At 34.5% G+C, this 24,360-nt stretch overlaps 1 non-coding gene across 1 annotated transcript; it reads right to left on the reverse strand.

Moving 5' to 3' along the window:
• Positions 1-2,427: 2,427 nt before the first annotated feature.
• TRNAA-AGC (transfer RNA alanine (anticodon AGC)) lies at positions 2,428-2,500 on the reverse strand. The gene has a single exon. It is a non-coding gene; the product is annotated as a tRNA-Ala (tRNA).
• Positions 2,501-24,360: the final 21,860 nt, after the last annotated feature.

Raw genomic sequence — 24,360 nt, forward strand, 5'->3', positions numbered from 1 at the left:
CGTTCACCCCAAAGATCTCGCCACCAGATTCTGGGCCTCGAGGGATCACACCGCGTAATAGCTAGCGTTATCTCCCCCGACTGACCCGGGCAGACTCGATAAGCCCCATCAGTTATCCCCATTATCACGGAAACGGATCTCATCCTGATGAGGATCCCGGAACCACTCCGTGAAACCCGCGAGGACTCCATTATATAAAGACTCCACCCCCCGGGGGTACAAGGTATGCGTGATTTTCTGCTCTCAAACTCTCTACTTTCAAGTAATTTTAGCTCGTTACTAGCTTACTAACTTAAGCATCGGAGCGACCTCACCGAGTTAGCATCCCGAGGTTCTCTGATATCCTTGCAGGGTCAGTCCGTCGTCTATCTCAAAAGCCAAATCACCTCTACCTGGGAGCAGTCAGATCGTGCTAAATCAGTTTGGTATTTTATATGGAGTGGATTTTTTTGTCTGATTTTGGTAATTATGGCTGCTGATATATATAGGTTGTACAAGTACCGTTTTTGGATAAAGAGATCTTTTATACAGTATTGATACCTTATATACAGTTCTTCAGTTAAGATGATAGTTTTTATGGTCTAAGCTTTTACTATTCTATTGTTTTCTTTTGGGTTTTGGCCAATTCACTATGATTCAGAGTTGTTATATAGAAAAAGATCTTGTATGGTAATTTTGCTTTAAATTAAAATCACTGAATTTGATGCATCAATTTAGAGGGACCCATTGCTAGGTGCAATGGTAAGATCTCAGGCTGGCTCGCATGAGAATGCTTGTTTGAGACAAATGCTGAAGGTTACCCCTCGTCTGAGCCTGGATCAGTAGGATCATTATTAGCTAATGGTCCTTTAGAAAAGAATGTGAATTAGATCAAACCCAGGTCCCACAGTAGTAATCTTAGGCAACCTGAGATCATGTATGTGATGCACTAGTTTCTTACTTTTCTTTTTCTCATTTTGTCATTTCATTACGAACTTGTCTAGTGGAAGGCATTGCTTGTTCAATAATCTTGCTACAGCTCCAAGTTGCAAATGGCCAACTCTTATATTTCCAATTCCATGTTTAGACTATTAAGACCTCTGGTGCAAGGCATTATTGAGGCCTGAGGGCCTCATGTTTTTATTAAAAAGTAAGCAAAAGAGTGGAGTTTTAGAATTAATCTTAAAATGATGGAATATGGGAAAAGATTACCATTGCTGATAGCATTATTTAATGTCTTGTTTACTTTGAATCTAGTATTGTAATTCAAAATAATGAGAAAAATCAATTAATAATATGATATTTAATGCACTCTTTACTTGAAAGGGAAAAATGCCAAGGAGGATGGATCAAATTACCTGATGCTGCTTTTGTATTAGGTAAGGGGCCATTGCTTGGTGCAATTAATGGTGAAATTTGAGGCTGATAAGTGTGAGAACACAGGTTCAAGTATGAGAGCCAACACTGAAAAATTTGCCAAAGGTAATTAATTAGACCCTGGATATCACTTCATGGCATGATATAGTGTATTAATCATACATGTAGTGGATGCATGCCTATAGCTTAATTACAAACTGCTCTAGCTGTCTGCCCTACATACTATCTATCATTTGAAGGATTTTTTTTATGCTATGTTTCTTTAATCTCAGTGTTGTCTTGATAAGAGTTTTACCTTTGAGAAATCTCCAAGACATGATTCTTATGTTCCTAAGTTTGAGCAGAAACTGGTAGGTGTGTATGATAGATTTGGGAACACACCCCCCCCCCCCTGCTCCAATCTTCACAGAAAAATCTGAGCAGCTATCTGTGCTGGAGGAGAAAATTAAGAACCTGTTGGAACAAGCAGAGGCACTCATGAGGAAGGTGCTACAGTAATGCCTATCCATCCCTTCCTTTCTAAATGCAGTTTATATAGTATGACTCGTTTGGAGATCGAAGACAGCATTGACTCAACCATGCACAGAATGACAAGGTCTTCTTGATGCTTACACAGGAGAAGAAGATGGCACTTTGTGACATCTGTGGTTGGTTCTTTCCTAGTAGAACGGGACAGATCCCGAGAGTGGATTGGAAGAGCAAGCAGAGATGGATAGGAATCACCATGGAAATAGAAGAAGAGACTGGGGTAGGCACAGGTATCGCGATCGAAATGGAACAAGTATGGACAGGCGTGGAACTGTGAAAGGGGCCGAGAGAGAGAGAGAAGCAGATCATCAAAGAAGCCCAGTCCACACAAGTTACTGGATAGTGTAGATAGATGACTGGTTTTTGAAATCAAACGAGGGTTAGACATTTTCTAATCTCAGACTTCTTTTGTCAATGTGCGCTTTCGACTTTCGAGTCCCAAGTAAAAATGTCGTTACGGGTGGAACTCTGTTTTTTTTCACAAGTATACCATCTCCCTGTGTATTGGTATAGCCAAAACAAATCAAGTTTAAAAAAATCAAATGGAGATGCGGGGTATCGATCCCCGTACCTCTCGCATGCTAAGCGAGCGCTCTACCATCTGAGCTACATCCCCTTTGTTTTTCATTAATATCTTTATAAAATTTGACTGTTGATTCCCCGCCCACCCTATTAGTATTGCCTCGTCCATGTTAGAAGTTGGCATGTCTTGTATAGTTTTCCCATCCATGTCAAGGTTTGATAAGCTTCGGTCAAGGTTGAAAGGATCAACATATGGGCCGATGGCTTTCCGACACATTCCATCAGTCATGCTACATTGAAACTTTAATGTAGCATTGAGGCAAAAGGTGTCATTTATAAGCTGGGCATCAACCAATGGGCCGCTGCAACTTTAATGATAATAATAGAAGTCAGCTACATTGAAACTCCACTAGCCCAAACCAAAGATCCACCACTATCCCTGATGATGAAACCAGTTGTGACTTGGCATAACCTTCGAGAGATGGCACAATTAGAGTTTCATTTCAGAAAACCAGTAGCTGGCTTAAACAAGACACCACCCCATGCTATTGGGCCGTTGTAGAAGTCAGACTAGGCCCATACTTAGAGATCTCATGCCAAAGTAAATGGATTTTTTTTTTTTTTAATAACTCATTTCAAGACTTCCATAGAAGCTAGTACATGATAGGTTTAATAGAGATCTTGCTTCTAGTTTCTTCTCTATCACCGCTTGCACCATCAAATCACGAGTTAACCCAATCGGCCACATGTTCCCATTCTAACTCATCGGTCCTAATCAAGTAACGGATTCCAAAACAAACTACTTTGGCAAGTGGCAGAACAAAATTAAGCATGTAAACAAGTGATTCTAAACTATCATTGCATTGCAGACATTGAGTCTTTCATATTCAAGTCCCTCTCTTTTAATCGGGCATTCACTGGAATTGAGTTATATATGCTTGTTTCTCCATAAGAAATGAAAGATATTAAGAGTAACTTTGAGTTTTCACATTTGCTTCCACACAAGGTGTAGATGGGGAAGTAAGGTGGTCTACTTGAAAGACGACGGTAGATGGTTGTCTAAGGAGGCTGAAAGAAATTGCAGGGGAGATTTAATTAAGGTTGTAAAGGAGCTGAGAGCTTGAGCTGGTAGGGCTTATGCAGGGGGGTGATGATATTCTAGTTGGCAAGTCTTTTTGGAAAGATCTTCTAGTAGTCTGACAGTCAAAAGTCGCATTGAGTTTTGGCATGAAGATCTGAACAGCCCGAAATTAGTTTAGCTACCACATGTCTTTTCATTTGGAGCTTCCCAAAATCAGCTTAAAATGGGCTTCTTGCATCTTTTTAGTGCACCAACTTTTGGCGGTTAGATCTGTTATGAACCAAACGGAAAGATCAGGGTGCGGTCTACCCGGCTTGTAAATAGTTGAAATACCATGCAAAAATACATGCCAAACGGGGCCTAATATATCAACCAAGCATAGGAGATCGCTTGGCTTCAAGGGGCTTTTTGGCATGTTAATATATAGTTGTTCTTTTCATCCAATAGGCCATCAAGGTATTTTTTTGATCTATAATGAAAAAAATTATGATTTTAAAACATCTATTGTCTCTTCTCATTAATTTCGTTAATTAATAACCCTCTTTCTCATTAAATTCGTTTTGTTAGTAAAACTACAAATTAGCAATAGCAAGATTCAAACCCAAGATATTAGGCTTTAAGAACTAAAGGTTCACCACTAAGCCACACCCATTTGCTTGCTATTTGCTTATATTTTTATTTTTAAGTAATTCTTTTCTTTTTCTTAGTGTATGCTTATCAATAAATGTTAGAATTAATTATTAAAATTTATGTATTAATAAGTATTAAGATAAATTATATTGATTACTTTAAAACTAATGTATATCAATATACATTTTAGTTTTTTTTTTTCACATTTTAGTTATTCCATCACTTGTCAATAGTTATTAAGTCTGTCTCGATATCTCGAATTTTATATAGACCATTAAATTACAGTTTTTTACTTTTAAGTAACTTATTTATAATCATCTTAAACTTGTAACTAGCGTTATCAATATGCTTTTATGATTTATTTAAGCTTCTTAGCATATTTATGCGTATTTTGATTTTTCGTCCGTATCGAAAGCGTATCCCGATACATCTCTTAAAATTATCTTTTCGATACACTTTATGTTTCCGATACTGTAAACCTTGGTGGCTTGTAGTATTAATATGTTAATTGGAAAATTTGAAAAAAATTCAGTTTCTTATAATATTTGAATAATTTGTTTTTGGACTTTTTAATATAATTAATCTTTAAATTACTAGATATGTTTTAAATTACATTTTTTATTTATCAAAATTTTCATGTATCAATTGTCGTAGGATTTGTATTAACTAGGTATTAAAATATTGAATCACTAGAAAAACTCAGGTACCAAAAATGTTGAAATTAAATAGGCATATATTTTTTTAAAAAGAAAAAGGTCTTTAGCAACGGTCAGTACCCACCGGTTTAACTATAAATGAGATGAAAATTGGCGTCACACATGACGTAAGGTGGCAGTCAATGTGGGACCTAGGGTGGTTTCCATCAGCCCATCATCGCCACCATCCAGAAAAAAAAATGCTGCTTTAGAGAACTTTGAGCCACCTTGGATCGGCCAACAAGCAAAGGCAGTGGTTTTTGGTACCTAAGCTGACGTTCTTGATCTAAGGCGACATTGGCTTACAGGGCGGGCGTATGACTAAGCTAGCGGTAAGCCATGGCATTGGAAAACAAGCAAACAAGGGAGGGTTTTCATCCACATATGCCGGTTTTGCTTGGGGAGAAGAGACAATACAATGCTATTTTTAAGTGTTTCCCTTCTCTATTTTTTATGATGTTTTAGGCAAAGACATTATATTCTGTTGTTTGTGAATCTAATAGGGAAGTATATCAAGTGGGTGGATTAGATACCTAGGCCCCATTTAGCAACATTTCATAAAAGTGTTTCGTTCCCGTGGAACGAAAATGTGTTTAGAAAAAAAGTAGGAAAACATGCCATTTCATAACACAGTGTTGGGTTCTTACGACATTCAACACTGCTCTAGAAATTGCTTCCAATCCTAAGTTGTATCTATTCTTTAAAGTAAGTCAATATTAATCTTTGCTAGCATGGTTAGCATCATACCATATCATTGATGATTGAGATTAGGATTGTATCGGTGGTGTCATAGATGATACACACGCAACACACACACTGAACCAATAGATCCCATATCGTGGTAGGAAGAATGTACTATGCATAGTGCTTAGAATGTAGTTTTGATATGTGCTTTGCATTTGTCTATGAGGAATGGAGGCTCCATCAATGATTCATGTGTTTTTTTGTAAACACTAACTAAACCCAGTGTTGGTTTCCCTTCCCACCCCAAGGTAATTTCTTACCAGTTTTCGTATTTCCAACAAATGTGATGAATATTTAAATGTGTGCTTTGGTACAATAGGAAAGTCCTACCTTGTCGGTTCAGGATTCACAAGCCAAATTAGTTTCCTTATGCCATTTCGAGGAGTTCAACTTCCAAGGGATGCAAGGGAGGAGTTCAACTACAAGCATTCAAGCTTGTGCAACTACATGTAGTTTTGTTTTGGCATGTTGAAAGCAAGATTCCCATGATGAAATGAATGCTAATAATGTGCTAGAAGTGACATGGCTTCGATGATAAGTCACAAATTGAATAGCTAATTCACTAGGATATTGCTTGATTTCCATACTTTGGATGGTTTAATATTTATTCTATAAGACAATGAATATTTGAGTGGAACTTTTGTTAATAATGATAATGTGACATGATACTTTGTTTGAATGCATTTGATATCCTTCACATGTTATGATTTTTTTTTTTTATGAAGTATGCAAATGCCCTTTTATTCTCAATATGCTAGGTATTTCATAATAGAGTTTTTTTTTTTTTTTTTTTTATAAACATGCAAACAAAAATGATTTCGTTTATATAGAACAAAAGTCTATTACTAAGAAATAGGTTATCAAACACCTCAATTATTCCTAAGGAGCAAGAAACAAATTTCTTAATGACTAATGTTAAGAAACAATATAAAGTATGTGGATGGAATAAGTGAGACCTTTGACAATCTATCTCTTAGGAACATATTTCTGTTCTATATAAACAAAAACAATGTTTGGATAATGCAACTATTTCTTAACATTAATAGTTATAAAACAAGAAATTTCTCAAAAACAAAATTCCTCTGCTCCAAAATAGGAACTTCCTTAGGAACAGGAACACTACCAAATAGGGCCTGAGAGCCCCATTTTCTATAGGTTTTTAAGGTCTACGAAACTATTAATTGCTGTGGACTATTTTAGGGGAATGGCCAAGAGGGTTGAGTACACGGAACCCCTCCTTGCATATTGGAGTCCAAGGACCCATACCTTCCTTGGAGCCTTTAGGGAGTTTGCTATCTCCTCAAAGGATGTGTCGTCACTGCTTGTGCTGAACTCCAAATTAAGGAGATTTTACTCCAATGCAATTAGCGAATGCAGAGTATCTTGGTCCCTATTTTTGGAGAAACGCAAGGTGAAATCAGCACATTTAAGCTTTCACTTGCTAACACTGGTGCTTGTGGGAAGGTTCCTTTTGGACAAGTGGTCCATGTTTTGGTATATCATAACTAGACCTGTTCATGGGTCGGGCCGGGCTTTCTCTTTATAAATAGAAAAATACTAGGCCCGAGCCCGAGCCCGAGCCAACCATCGGGCTTAGATCTTGAGTCTGAGCCCGTCCCTATATAAAGCTCAAAGCCCAACTTTGATAGGTATTTTATAACATATTAATTATATATTATTAATAAAATATCATATATTATATAATATTTTATACATTTAATATATTTATATATATATAATAATTTTTTGCTATTAATTTTATTATCATATAATACATGTTATGCATTATTAACATATATGTTAAATTTCTACTACACATTTAATATTATTGGGTCGGGCTTATTTGGGAAGGCCCGAGCCCAACTCGAAAACTAGTTGGGCCTAGTTTTTAGAGCCCAAGCCCAAGCCCGCAGGCTCAAAACTTTTCCAAGCCCAATTTAAGACGGGGTCAGGTTGGGCTAACCGGCTCAAAAATTAGTTGGGCCTAGTTTTTAGAGCCCAAGCCCAAGTCCACAGGCTCAAAATTTTGTCGAAGCCCAATTTAAGATGGGTCGGGCTGGGCTAGCCCATTGGGCTACTCGGCCTATGAACAGGTCTAAAAACAAGGGAGTGATGAAAAACTACTATTAGGGTTGGTGGGGGTGGAAGCATTAAGGCCCCGTTAGTTTACAAATTTCTAACTCACCCAGGTAACCGCACTTACACAGGTAAATGTTTCCTACGTAACATTTACCTAGGCAAGTTCACTTAACCATGTTCTTTTGATTCCTAGGTAAATAATATAATAACTTTTTTACTCATAAAAAGCTAATGTTAAAATGGAAAGTTACTTATCCACCTGGGAGATGGATAAGTTTTACTTGAGTAAATGAATATCATGAATCCCATTACTTATTGCAAAAATAACACTGTAAAGTTGGTCAATCGAAAAGAAATGCCCATTGACTAACTTCCCCCCTCCCCCTTTATTTACCGGTAAATTAACGGGGTCTAAGTGGCATTTATATTGTACTTTTTCTTGATCCACTCACGTTCCTAATATATAATTATATGACTATTTAACAATTTATATCTTAATTCTTAAAACTTATTTAATTAGTTAACTAATTAAGTTAATAATATAATAAACATTACAGAAAAAATAATATGTATTAATGTTATTAATACAGGTTTTATTTTAAGTGTAAATGTAATACAAATTAATACATGTTTACTAATAAAACAACAAAAAAGTAAGAAAATTTTAGTTTCAAAGTTAAATCTTATAATTTGATATCCATTTAAATTTCATTTAAAATATAAAATGATAATTAAAAAATTAACACAATTATTAGTTTTAAACTTAATTATTATTAATTTAAAATCCCCTACTCTATTTAAAAGATAAAATTTAGTAAAATTTAAAACAATTTAATAAAATAAAAAATCAATACAATTAGGAATGTTGCAATACTCCTTCTTGGTGTGCAACTTGGGTGGAACCCTAAGTCTTAAACCTCGAGCTTAGGCTTGGCCCAGCTCAAGGTTAAGATTGATTTTACCAATCTATGTCAAAACCAAGCTTAACCCAACATTTTGGATTGGACTAGGGCTTAACATAAGATTGATAATATGTAAATATGTATATCATGAAATGTTGGACAAGATAAAATTCAGTGGAATGGAACTTGTGCTACCCGACAAACATAGGTACATTAGTCACCTTTCTACTTTCCACTTCACTAGAAATTCATTTCTTCGTTAATAAATTAAATAATAAATTGGCAGTTTTGTTTTGTTTTTTGGAAAGCAACAACAACCAGAAGTTAACCACAAACAAAAAGAAAGAATACGAATGATCCGAGCTTAGATAAATATTGTGGATCAGGCTTTGCTTGACGAAAATGGTTGGTTTTCCACCTGGGTCAAGTTGAGAAGTGATCCACGAAAATGAAAGAAATGGTTATGTGTTGAAGCTTGTACAATTATCTCCACTCTTGGAATCTGCTTTAGGAGTTGCAGAGTATTGGGTAATATTTACAAGTCCCCACACACGCACTAGAAATCCACTACTACTTGAATTATTGGATATTGGTGCTGTATGATTGAACCCATTAATCTATTCTGTAAATATATGTTTCTTCTTTCTTATACAAAGAAGGGAAAGAAGAAAAAATAAAAAAGGGAAGGGACCTTTTGGCTTATAAATTAAATCAAAATAACTACTCCTGGAGTCGTGAAAAGACCTTTCCACAGCAAACCCGAATTGGCTGGAGATGAAAAAAATCATGCACACTAGATTGGGTTATTTTTCACAAGATGAGGCCTGCAGTGCTTTCTCTCGCCACATGAGCTGTGCAACCCATAAAACTATTAACCAATGTTTACTACAAAACTGGAAGCCGATAATAGGCTAAAATGACTTGTAAAATCAACTTTTCTGTTGAAATTATCTTAGGTAGTTTCTCCAAAGCGGATCAAACAACACAAACACCTCCCAAACAGGCCCTAATACTGATTCAAGAAAATAAATGAGTTTTGTCTGTACTAAACCTTAAGCTTTTGTTTTGGGTTTAAATTAGACACCATGCTGCTATTTTTTTAATGTCTAACTAGCTGTAAATGAAACCATGATTCCAATGCTCAAGCGTAGAAGCTCGTTTGGGCCAGTTCTCTTGCATGAGAGAATAAAGGTGCCACAACTGAATCTGGATCTGCTACCTACAATTCCACTCATAAGACCAGTTGCGGGATTGGATCTACCAGGCATAACAGAATAAGCACTTGATAGATGTTCTCACAAGTGTCAAAAGTGGGTTTTAATCTTTTTCAAGATTAAAGGGTATTTTAAGGAATAAATGTTAAAAATTTTTCTAAGTGCTCATTGAACGTGTTACAATATTGTGCCTATCTGATCCGAATTGATCAGTTGCACGTTAGGAACATCTCTCTAAATCGAGATTTGCTGCTTGCCACACTGAGTAGCCCATTACATAACCAATAATCATAAATGAACACAGAGTCTTTCATACATGTAGGACCCACACTCTTGTGTATAGAACACTGACGTGTTCACCTGTGATTGGTTAAGTACTATGTAACAGCCTGGTGAACAGTAGATCCGAGTCCACAACTGCACCCCACGAAGGGGCACCCCACAATGCCCTACAGCACTACTAAGTCAGGAGATGTACTCAATACAAGGTCGAGATGTTCTGTGGGGCATTTGTGGGGCGCAGATGTGAACTCAGTAGATCCTGGCTTGAATGTATTGTAGTGTCTTGTGGGTATACATGGATAGCAGATCTGAACTCGCCACAAATAGGGTTGTGATTTGGGTTAGGTTTGATTCTCCCTTCCTTATTTCCATCGAATAAGTGGACTGCAATCCACCTCAGAAATTTGAAATTGCAGCCCCCTCCTAATTTACTAGTAACCGTCCCATATAAACCGCATCCTACCCGTGAATTTGACATCAATCCACGGATAGGATTCGGTCCACCCCTAGAAATCTTAGCTCCACCCTAGGGGTGGACTGAACTATAAAAACCTTTTTTTTTTCATTTATTTTGGTTAGGCGTGTCTTTAAAACTGCAAATTCTTATACCCATGGCATCCTTTTTTTTATGAGTATGGGGATATTTGGTATAAATGATGTGGTGTTTTGGGTTGATTAATCCAAACAAACATGCCTTTTTCTGAGGGCATTTCTTCAAAAAAGAATAAAAAAGGCTTGATAAACACTTGATAAAAATATTATACAATGTTGTTTTTTAGGTTTCATTAAAACTTAAAGCAAATAAATATTTTATATTTAATAAAATATAAATATATAGATATATTGATTTGCCCAGACCTCAACCCTAACCCAGTCATTGACCTGGCTGGTTGGACCAATATGATCGATATCCAGTGGCCCTATTACAATATTGGTATGGGTTAACATCTAACTAACTATCTCACCCATTTATAAAAAAGAAGAAATGGATGAATCGTCCAACACCCTGATTTTATATTTCCAATCTTACCCTTCCAGGATTTTATATTTCCAATCCTATACCCTCTTAAAATGCTTGAAAATAAAATTAATATTTATTAATAAATAATTAATTAATTTATTAATAACATTAACATTAATATTTCTGAAAATACATGCAAATAATTAATTTATTAATAAATTACTATTTATATTTATCAATAAACCATTATCAATAATTTCTAAACTTTTAGTAATTGATTGTTAGTAAAAGATATTGAAATAATTACATTTCTAAAAATTATAACTATGATTTCAGGTAATTATAAATTATTGATTAAATTGATTCGAAAATGAAAGATAGTTTGGTGTAGTTTTTGGAAATTATGGATAATTTATTGATTATTCAATAGATTACTAAAATTATTGAAAGTTTATTGATTATTCAACCAATAAATAATTGTTGAAAATTAATAATTGATTATTCAGAAAATTAGCATAATTCTCATTACTACATTTTCAGAAAATTATTGATTAATTTTAATTGAAAATAACAGATAAGTTAGTGCAATTTTGGAATTTTATGACATTTTTTTTTAATTTTTGGAATATTATGGAAAAATTTGTAATTATTGAAAATTTATAATTATGTTATCATAATTTATAATTATTGAAATTATTATTATTATCCATGCAATTATAATTATTACACTAAAATAATTGCTAGTGTAGTTTAACTAATTCCTTTTTTCATAATCTCAAATAGTAATTCCCCTTATCTAATAACTTTTGAAAAATTAATAATAGAAAAAACTGTGAATCTTGATTTAAAATAATGGAAATTAATAGTAATAATTATTGATACATAATTAATAATTTTCCATTTTGTATCAATTCCAATAATGTAATTATTAAATTACACAAATTTCCATTATTTAAAAATAATAATTACTACAGAATTATAAATTACAATAAAGTCTGTTATTTGAAATTAGTGTAATTACAGTAATTTTGAAATACAAAAATTCCAATAATAATTATTAGTGTAATAATTACAGTTTGTTTCAAAATAATTGTATTACACTAATAAATCTTATTGGTATTTTATTGTAATAATTCAATTACAATAATTATTGTAATGAAAATTTTATTTATAATTACAGATTTGTTTTTTATATGAATTTTATTACATAAATAATTATCTTTAAAATTTTAGTGTAAATGATTAATTTACAGAAATTTATAACAATAATTATTATTGAAATTTTATTGCTGATAATAATTACAGTAATAATTATCATTGGAATTTACATTTTCAGAAATTTATTAATGTAATTTTATTAGTGTAACTTTATTATTATTGTAATAATAATTATTAAGTTACATTAATTATTATAGTAAAATTTGTTATTTTCAAAATAACGTAATTACAGTAATTTTGAAATAATGTAATTCCAATAATAATTATTAGTTTAGTTAAATTAATTATTTTTTCAAAATAATTATTATTGGAATGTTGGTGTAGTAATTAAATAGAGTAATCATTATAATAAATGTTTTACTATAGTTGCAATTTCTTAAAATTAATTTTATTACACTAACAATTAAATTGTGTTATTTTCCAGAAAAAATTCTACAAATCCATGAATATACAAAATTTTCAATCAATAATTCCTTTATAAATGTCATTTAAAATTAATTAAAAATTATAAAATTGAAAAAATATATTCAACAATTATAGCTCCAGGAAAGAGTTGGTAGAGTTTGCAAATTGGCAAACAAAATATCATAATTTTGGAAAATTTTGAAGAAGAAAATAAAAAAATATCTTAATGTAATTTTGGAAATTTTCTTTAAAATGTAGTAAATAGTTATTGAAAATTATTGGAATATTTTGGAAAATTGGGAATTTTTATTACATTTGATAGATTTTGGAAAATTATTTAAAAATTATGTGATTTTCATTTTAAATTATTAAAGATAAATTAGTATTGGTAAAGGAAAACCTTAATTTGAACCAATAATTACACAAATTATTTCTGTTATTAATATAAATTAGTATAGTATTGGAAAATTTTAGAAAAGGAAATTATTAATTAAATTATATTGAAAAATAAAAGATAAATTAGTGTAATTTTGTAAATAATATATTTAAAAAAGAAAATAAAATATTTAATATATTTAAAAAATTAATAATTTAGTATATATACTTTTGGAAATTTACCAGGAGCCAACATTCAATATATCCTTTTGATCCTTTTTACCAACAAGTTAGACTGGGTTTTCCGTGCATCGCACAATTAATGATCCATCAGCCCAGGTGGTAGAACCATTGACCTATCGTATCCATTCAATTTGTTGTATTGGATTCTTGTATCCAAATTATATTCTAATTTGGAGGGAAAACTGTGTGAGAATCAAACCATGCGACAATTTAAAGCACTGATTTTCATCAATCTAATTTCTAAAACCCTAACCTGACCCAAAACTAGGTTGAGTGGTTGGATTTTGGATTGATCTATACCAAGTTGCAAGGTTTTTAAAATCTGATCGGACAGGAAACCATTATGGGTCCGGTTTTCGGGTCAAATGTTTGGACCATCCGGTCTGAATGGATATCCCGCTCAAACAAAATATTAAAAAATTAAAAACCCAAAAAATGGCCAAAACAATTCAATGGTCCGACTGCCCGGATCAGTGGTTTGTTAATCAAATCAATGATTTTTTACCAAAAAACGTTTTTAAAATTAAACAAAACTAGGAAACCAATCAAATGACTAGTTCCCGATTTTTCTGGTCTGACCATCCGATCCGATCTTATTTTGAAAACATTACCAAGTTGCACCCCTATAAAAATGGATTGAAACTTTGTCCTTTTGGGATTTGATATAATTGAGTTATAGATTTATTACAAGGATACCTAACCATCATAGAATATTCAAATGCAAGGGTACGTATCTCCAATTTATGCTTTCCATCGCCAGCCACTAGTTTCAACTCCCAATCCAACTTTCATGTGAATTATTTTGTCAAATCTCAACTTTTGTGTGAATAACATCATGCCACTCCCCAATTGGCCGAATCGCCCTTGGATTCTGATTCAAGAGGAAGGGGTGACGGTTCAAGAACACTTGCTTGCGTAATAAGCTTCTGTTTGGTTCATGGGAATAAAGGTCTGGACTCATAAGTTGTTTTAGAGGTGTTTGGTATCTGATTTTAAAATAGGCATCATCTCAGTATTTTCTCTCTCTTGTTCTTCTTCATACATCAATAACCTAAAAGGTGAACTTTGGTTTATGTGCATGCCAACCATTTATAGAAGTTATTTTTTGAAGCTTCCACAAATGATCAATTTATTCACTATTACACTGAAGTGGTGCCTAGTGACGCCAGTTGTCATAAAAAATTGCAATTATTGCATTTCTCAATTTCACCAACAAATAAAGTAAAAATATTTATTCAATAAACATAAATAATACCAAACACATACTTTAACAAAACCTTAAACCAAGGTCATCCAAGACTCCAAGTTACACCCCTTTTGGATAGAATGAGATTATAATCTAGCGAAAATGGCATTCTTCTATCTGAGGGAATGACCGTTCCAGTCTCCCCCGTTGGGAACGAAAATCTTATTCTCGCCATCTATCCAATGCTAAAACACTTTGGGAGTTGTGCACATTTTATAGAATTTGATTTGGATACTCGTTTGAACAAACAAGCGGGGAATCAAAATTACTAATTTTGACTTTACATTCTAAAATCACTCATGGATGTTTTTTTTATCACACAAACAACCAGAGAAATTTTATTCATTTATAACATAATTACATTGTATTTTCCTGGATTGGAAGAGGGCCAAAGAAAAAAAGAATTTTCATCTAATCTGAGATTTTGAAATTTCAACCCTGAATTCCATATATATGTACTCTTGATACATTTTTTAAGTAGCAAAATGTGCGGTATCCACTTTGTATTTGCAACTTGCAAGGGAAAGGCACGTACATCACATGGTAGTAACAGTAGGCACTATAGATTTTTTTTTTCAGTGAATGGACATTAAAGATAAGAGGCCTGCTTAGCTTTTTGTTGACTTTTGTGTACGGGTGTAATTAATCCAAGCCAAGTCAAATTTTGGGTGGTGATTGATGAATCAAAGTTTTGGCTAATTACCTCATTATTTGGTCTAATTCCAAGTGGCCAATGATTCAGAGGTCAAAGTGGAGCTACCTAGGTGTCGAGCTACTGTGAGGTGCTGTGTTGACTAGGTGGCGAGCTGCTTGTGAAGCATCGGGCTGACCAGGTGCAGGGCTGCCTATGAGGTGTCGAGCTAACCAGGTGGCGAGCTGGATTGATGAGATTCATTGCTCTTTAGAGACCTACAAGGAACCAAATGTTAGAGGACCTGGGGTGGCTAACCCGGCGAGGTCGCTCTGATGCTTAAGTCAGTACTCTCATAATAGGCTACGAGCTAAAAATCACAAAGTATGAGAGCTAGAATTTGCTTATTTGCTTGCTTGCTCACTTTCTATCATTGGGGTTGGTGCCTTTATATAGGCCTTGCTCACATACCGCTCCTGAGATCTCCGGGAGGTCATGTCTAACTGGTCCAAGATTCCTGAAGGTAACCGCCATGCACGTTGACCACCCTCCAGATCGTTCAGCACGTGGGCCAACTTCCAACGATCATGGGAGTCTTAGGATATGCATGCCGAATTTTTCGATGAGCACATCTCACAGGTCGCCAGGTTGGTGCCTGTGCCAGGCCGCCAGGTCGCGCCTGGGCCAAACTGCCAGGTCGTGCCAGGTGGGACACCATCAACATGGCTAAGGCAAGTTGTTGCCAAAGTGGTTTCAGGTGTCACCTAGTTGTTCTGAGGTGCCATGTGTCACAATATCATTGGAGGGCCAAATCCACCCTCATCAGTGATGTTGTTCCATTCGAACTGGACATAATAGATAATTCGAACAATTTGTACGAAGCCGATGTGGAAGGATAAGGTGGTACATCGAGCAGATATGCAGATGGAAGAAATAAAGGGTGAAGTCGGTTGGGCTGAGCTATTAAGGACATGCTCCTCGCAGGGTTCTAAGGAAGAGGCCACTTGTTAAAGTCTTCGAAAGGCTCTGTTTTCCCCGACAAGGGTGTCTATTCATAGGAGATGACGCTTGCCTTTATCCGCTGATGTGGTGTTGATCTATTTCTATGCTCGCACCAAGGGGTTAGTCATTTCAGTATGGGGCCTCTAGAAAGAGAAACTGGACTGAGAGGACCGTAGACCATTCACCAGAGCTGCCACAGCTACGGAGTGGTTCAAGCTTTGAACTTGGATTTGATGTCAAATCTTGCCAAGTATTCCCACATAAATTTTCCCTCCTTTTGCTTGATTTGCACGAGGTTGGTTGATATCTTACAGTGTCACTGGCTGCTGTGAACTACGCTAGGAACTTTTCCACGAACTAGCCCTATGCGTCTATCGATTGAGGCGGCAACGCGGTACACCATTGTCGAGCTACTCCTTGGAGGGTGGAGGCAAAGGCCTTGCATATCAATGCTTCGGAGGTGCCATGGAGGATCATGGTGGCTTTGAACCCTTTCAATGATCAATGATCAGCGAAGTCTATGGTACCATCATATTTTTTGAACTAAGGGGGGTTGTCATCCTGCAGGGGCTGCTCGTCCATGATTTTTTGTGTGAAGACTATCTCGCTGATAGGACGAGCTCTAGTGGTGAGCATGCTTCAATCGAGGTGACTCCATTCAAGTCTGTTTAGTTGCTCCCACATATCCTTGATTTCGGTGTCAAGGTTTGTGTGCTTTGTTAGTTTTGAGGGTGCACGGTGATCTCTAACAGAGCTTGACTCAACTTGGGAGGCCTACAGTTGTTGTTGATGTGCTTGGGATTTAAGGCACTCCTTGGCAGGGATGTGGGTGCTAAAGTGAGTGTCGTAGCTTGGCTCCGATCTTGAGAGTTGGATTTATGAGATGACTGAGGTTGCTCATGCTCGACCTTAGCCTTTGGAAGGCCTCCTTGGCTCCCTTCAGGGCCCTCAACTTGAGGATCAACCATAGTGGATACTTAAATTGGGGGTGGTGCAGTCATCGGGGCATGTTTGGACTGTCCTAATGCTTCCATCACTACGATGAATCAGCCAACCATTTTTCTATAGGGTGGTGAACTCGGGGTTTACCTGCTTTGGTTATCAAGGCTCACAAGGAGGGGAGGTGCAGTGAGAGTGGGACCTTGTGATGGGGATTGAGTGCCAAAGTGGTTGGAGGTGTTCTTAAGAGGTATGATCACTAGTGCATGGAGGAGGAAAGAAATCAAATGTTTTTTTGTACCATTCTCATAGACAACATCAATCTGATGTTGTCCAATATAAGGTGTAGTCGAGCTGGGCACACAACAGATGATCTTGCCAACTTGGACGAAGCTGAGGTGGTGCACTGAGCAAATCTGCATATAAAAGAAAGTTGGAGGCTTGAGGATGAGGTCCCCAAAAAGGCACTTTAACACTCAAGTCAGTAATAAAGGGTGAAGTTGATCGGACCAAGTTGTTAAGGATGAGTTGGTCCAAACCGAGGAGGAGGTATGAGATAAAGAGAGCGAATGAGCTAAAAGATGCCCAAACCTTTAAGGGGAGATGCCTTTAAATAGCCGAGAGTCATAGTTCACTCATACATGCTCCTCATGGGGTTCTAGGGAAGAGGCCACTCATCGAGGTCTTCGAAAGTCTCCGCTTTCCCCAATGGGGGTGTCTATTTGTAGAAAGACGATGCTTGCCCTTATCCACAGATGAGGAATTGGTCTTTATCCGCTGACATAAGGCTGAAGTCTTTAGCCATGGAGGCATCCACGTAGTAGCTTCAACCAGTTGAGGCACAACCCGAAGAGGTGATTTGAGCTCGAGTTCGACTAAAAATGTTTGGAGTTCAAAATTCCACTCGAATTGATGATACCCATGAGCTATTTGAGCTCGGTTAGGCTCAAGCCAATTGAAAATAAATTGTTATTAAAAATTATAAATAAATCAATATTATGAAATTTAAAAAATGAAATATATTATAAAACTTGATTATAAATTTATTTATTTATATTATAAGTAAATTAATATCAAAATATTAATATTTATTTATATTATGAATCAGGTGTTAGACTCGTAAACTACTTGAATCAGGTATTACAGAACTTGAAATTGACTCAATAATCTTAGAACCAAGTTCTAAGTATTAAGAGCAGTAGCTTGTGACCTTATCGCTATAGCAGAAGTGGTGCAGTCTAATTTTGATAACTGAAATATTTGCGGTAAATTAAATGGACAAAAACCAAGAGGTTGTTTGTTGAATTGAATGACCTGTTTTGTTTTTTAGTGGATAAAATAATTAAATAATAAAATATTTAAAGGTATATGATATATTAGCGTAACTTCAGCTTCAGCCATGAAAGATTTGAAATCTTATTCACTAAAAGACAAATTAATACATTTTTCAATTTAGCTATTTCAGATATTATCAAACAGTCCCTTAAAAAGTCTACCCTGTCCTGGATAATTGGTTCAACCATCTAGCCCGGTCTGAGACCCATGCATATGATCATAAGATGACGAGTCTAGGTAAACAACAGTGCAAAATTTGTCTTCTCTGAGTCCATTGAAAAGAGAGACTGTAGGGGCCCACCAAAGAGAAACTGTGGAAGTTTTGTCGACTCTTGGGCTCAAGATCGATGGAGACTTCTATCATTAAGGCCCTGTTTGATGATTAAGTAGTTGTTAAAAGAAGTGCTTCTTAGAAGTACTTGTTTTAGAAATCCTTTAGGCTGTTTGGTAACCCACTTTTTCAAATCACTTGTTATGTTTTTAAGTACTTATTGGGATGGGAATGTTTGGTAAGCTACTTTCCCCATAAGTACTTATATTTATTCAAATGACAATTTTAGCCCTCACTTCTCTCATACATATATACAATACTTTTTAATAGTAATAATAATAATAATAATAATAAGATGATGATGAATAGGGGAAGGTTGTTGCCGCTCAACTCCCCTATTCTCCCTTCGAGCAACAAAGAGCGTCAACAACCTCTCCTTAGTCTTTCTCTCTCTCTCTCTCTCTCTCTCTCTCTCTCTCTCTCTCCTTTTCTTCTTCTTCACCTTTGTTTTTGTTCTTCTATAACCACTGAACCATGAACAAGACATTGTTCATCTTCCTCTCCAAAAGGGAACCAGCAGTGGCTAAACGTCTCTCTTTCGGTTCTTTGACACCTGAGTGGCGGTGGCGACTAGATCAAGCTCTGTTTCAGAGATCTGAGGTCGAGCTATGAACTCTATTTTAGAGATCTGAGATCGAGCTACGAACTCTGTTTTAGAGATCTGAGATTGAGCTACGAGCTATGTTTCAGAGATCTGACTTCAAAGCATAGAGGAAAGAGGCTAAACGGTAGGTCCACTAGCCATGGTTCCTCATCGCTGATCGTCGTTAGTGGACCTGCAACTGGTGTGCCATTGCTGCTAGGGTTTGAGGATCGAATGAGTGGAGAAGGGAGAGGTATAACCTTGCGAGGATATTCTAATCATTATACAAATTTGTCAGGGATTGGTTCGTCCTAATATTTTGGAGAAGTACTTCTTCAAGAAGTACTTAAAAAAAAGCCAACTTAAAATCACTTTTTCAAAGAAGTACTTCTTTAAAAAAAGTACTTTTTTCCCACTTTTTTACCACACCCATAAGTACTTAAAAACCACTTAATGTGTGGTCCCATGTCTTAAATGAAAGAAGTACTTCTTAAAAGAACTACTTATTAAAAGTGTTCTCAAATAGGGCCTAAGTATGATGCCACAACCACCAAGGTGGATTTGCTTACCATTGGCTAGGGAGTTATTGATCTACTACACTTTTTGGGTTGCACGCTTGCACTTGTCTTGTCTACTCTTTGTCTGTTACAGTGCCATGTATCACTTACACATGTGCACTTGTGTAGACACATGTAATAAGGTTAAGAGAATGGAAGTGTAGTGCATGTTTTACAAAACCGGACCGGACAAGATGACCGGACCGAAAAAACTAGAAACTAGTCAGGTGATTGGTTTTGATTTTCCCTAAAATCGGATTTTCTATAAAAACCATTGATTTTGGTCAGCAAACCGTTGACCCATGCAGTTAACCATTCTAGCAGTTTTGACCGATTTTCATTTTTGTTATTTTTTTGTCAAAATAGGCCAACCATTCGACCTAGTAACAGGACCCTTGACCAGTTCGATCTCCGGGTCAGTTTTTAAAAACCATGGTGTAGTGCATTGTAAAATAGTGGAGAAGATCTTGACCATACAAATATATACCATATAGTAATATGCCCTTAAAAGTATCATACCAGGTGTATTTTATCGGTATACTACATCCCGATATGTATGGATAGATTAATACACACATATTTTAAAAGTTTTAAAACTGATTCCTTTCTCTCATTTTTCTAATATATGCATACCTATACCTATAAATAAAGAATAGATTATTAATTAGTCATATTAATATGCACCGATTATTGAATCTGAAATTGCAGCCCCCTCCTAGTCTACTAGTAGGCCCCCCTATAAACCACATCCTATCCGTGAATTTGACATCAATCCATGGACAGAATTTAGTCCATCCCTAGAAGTCTTAGCTCCACCCTAAAGGTGGATTGAACTATAAAAACCCCTTGATATTATTGTATGCTCGAATCTAACATTTATCTAGGATTGTCAATGACTTGGATCAACTCAACAAACTTGTCAATTTAGCCCTATCACATGGAGTTTGGGATCACAATGAGTGTTGATTATCAAGATCTTCTTTTGGATATGCATTTTGAGTATTGATCATGGTTTTAAAACTAGACTAGATCGGATAGTCGGATTGGTTGAACTCCAAAATTGTGCGATTCGAGTTAGGACCAAATGGTTGGGTCATTTGATATAAGAACCAACGGTCAAAATATATTTTATTTTTGGTCCAATTTTTAAAACCATGGTCTTGATTATCAATAGGATCTACATTCCCAATGTGTTCTCATTTATTTTGGTAAAATGTTTTTTATATTAATTTTCTCCTGATTTATATGTAATATTTTGTTATAAGATGTAAATTAAATTGTCATTTTATAGGCCATAAAGATATCTCGAGCATAGAGAAAAAAAAGAGATAGTAGTCAAAGCGTAAAAGTCATAATGATAGAATATTTTTTGGATCAGATCTCATAAGGCTAGTGCCCCTTGCATCGCACAAGAAAAAAAATATTTAGGACTTATTGGGCTTAAAACTTATTGCTTTATGTCAAAGAGTAAAAGTCATAATAGTAGAATTATTTTAGATTAGATCTCATAAGGCTAGTAGGCCCCCTATGTAATGCATGGGAAAAAGATGTTAGGACTTATTGGGTTTAAAACTTATTGCTCTATGGGGCTACACAATGCAGGGGTAGGGATAGTAATTTCTCCAACCCCGTCGAGTACCCAACCTCCCCAACTAGGCGAGGATGGGTATAGAGATGAGATTAATAGGAATACCTAATTGGGGAAGGGGATAGGGAGTGAAGTCCACACCCCGACCGACCCTGATTATATATATATATATATATATATATATATATATATAGTATTAAATATATAATATTATTTATGTTATTTATAATATTATTTATATTATATCTAAATATATTTAAATTATTATTTGCATTTTAATTTTTCCTTTTTTTAAATAAATACCTTTTTGAAAACAAACCTTTAATTTAAAAATTTGGGGATTTAGATCCTTGATGGGGCTTCCTCATTAGGGACCAGGGATGTAGACTAAATTTTTTCCAATGGGGATTGGAGTCAAAGACGGGGATTAATTTAAAACTTGGGGTCGGGACAGGGAGTATGACCCCTACCCCAAACTTGCCCAACTTGGGGGGGGTCATCCCCCAAACCCATAAATATAGTTCCAATAATTGTGGTAATTATAATCGTAGTATTCAATACCTATGAAAACTTTTAAAAATTCCAATTATTTATTTGAATACTTGGAAGTTTTATAATTTAACCTCCACTAAATTAAATTATCAAAAACACTAATTATTGCTAAAAATTATAGTAAAAATCAAAATTACTGAAAATATAAAAAGTAAATTTATATTTATTGAAATTAATTTTCCATTGACAAATTACTGAAAAAAATTAATTATTATCTGATAATATCATTAAATTTTAATAAATTGACCAAAATTACTGATAATATCATTAAATTTTAATAAATTGACCAAAATTACTGATAATATCGATAACTACTTATTGCTAAAAAAATACTGATTTTGATAAAATTAGTGAAAATGTAAAAAATAAATTTGTATTTATTGAAATAAAATTTCCAATGAAAATTTAATTAATTATTAGTTTTCCAATAATTATTGATTTCAATAATTAATTTTCAAAAATTTATGAAATTAATTTTTCAAAATAAACAATTTTCAACAATTAATTTTTAGTAATTAAATTTTCCAATTTACCAAAATTATGAAAGATTATAGTTTGGGTGTTGATATTTACTAAATAATATTCAATAATAGTAGTAATTATTGAAAATATAAAAATATTTGACAAATTAATTTAACCATGTTTTTGGTTTTTAGATGGTTTATTGAGCATTTAAATTAAGTGGTGTTTTAGGTGGGAGGGATGGTTTAGGAGAAATTTTAGAAGGGGATTGGCTAAGTGATTGGGAACATGAGAGAGAGAGAGAGAGAGAGAGAGAGAGAGAGAGAGAGAGTGTGGGACTTGAGAGTTACCACTTGGCTACATGGAAGGGTTGTGAAGGGGTACGGGAGAAAGATAAGGGGGAATGGAGAAGGAGAGGGCTGCTGATGTAGCCTATGTCACTATATAATATAGGCCATGTTCGGGCTTGCTTAAAAATAAGTGTTTATTTGGGCCGGGACCATACCATTAAGCACTTATTGATGTTTGGGAAATAAGCCTAAAATAAGTGCTTATTTTTTAAGCCCAAATTCCTAGCTTTTTTTAACAATAAGCACTTACTCAAAATTTTTCTTCCAAAATTATCCCTAGTTGAATTTTATAAAAGTACTTTCATAAATGTACTTTTGTAAAAATGTTTTTTATAAAAGTACTTTCATAAAAGTAATTTTGTAAAAGTACTGTTATAAAAATGCTTTTGTAAAAATGCTTTCATAAAAGTACTTTCATAAAAGTGTTTTTATAAAAGTAATATAATAAAAGTTTATAGGGATATATTTTGAAAATTTGAAAGAAAATGAAGGACAAAATAGTTACAAATGCTTATTTAAGTGATTATTGGAGAAGAAAATTTTGTAAAAGTACTATTATAAAAATGCTTTTGTAAAAGTACTTTCATAAAAGTGTTTTTATAAAAGTAATATAATAAAAGTTCATAGGGATATATTTTGAAAATTTGAAAGAAAATGAAGGACAAAATAGTTACAAATGCTTATTTAAGTGATTATTGGAGAAGAAAGACTACCAAATGCCCAATATGAAATAAGTGCTTATTTTTTAAAACTAGTAAACTACTACGTGCATTTGCACATGGTAGTATCTCTAAGACAAAACTATTTATAATTCATAGATAGTTGTTTTTGAGCAGTTATAAGTGGGCAACTTCTAAAATGAGAGTAAAGGACATTATGCTCTCTTTATGCCCATTGTATGTTTAAACAAGGGGGATAGGAAAATATCCAATGAAAATTCTAGAAAGAAGGGAAATTCGCTCTTTTATAAGTAGTATAAATACGCACTTGAAAAAGTTGGGTGCCAAATGCAAATAAGTGCTTATTGGAATAAACAATTGTTTTTAAGCACTTATTTGATAAGCATTTATTTTTAAGATGATCACTCTCACATAGACCAATTCATGGGCTGGGCTTTGGGCCCAATTTTATCTTGTCTTGGGCTCGGGCCCATTAGAATTTTGACAAAAATCAAACCCGAGCCTAACCCATGAATAGGTCTACTCCCAAACATGGCCATAGTATAGATGGTTGGGCTGGTGGATTTATGAATCATTTGATATTTCTGTTTCTTCTTATTTTTAGCCATTTCTATTATTAGTAGTAAATAATTCTCATTTATAACATTTATTTTATTTAATATAATAAATATACATCAATTATATATATTATTATTATTATCTATCTTACATTTTTATTCTTTTTTGATTTATGACATGATGGAAGAGAAATCTTCCAAATAGACGAAACAAAAAATTGTAAATCTCGCTGAATCATGGTCTTACTAGTTAATTAACCAATTAGATAATTCAGTCCATGAGACTCGGCAAATAACCTGGTCCTAGAAGTG

The sequence above is a fragment of the Nelumbo lutea genome, chromosome 4 (assembly GCF_056320005.1).
Source record: "Nelumbo lutea isolate HS-2025 chromosome 4, American lotus-T2T, whole genome shotgun sequence".
Lineage (NCBI taxonomy): Eukaryota > Viridiplantae > Streptophyta > Magnoliopsida > Proteales > Nelumbonaceae > Nelumbo > Nelumbo lutea.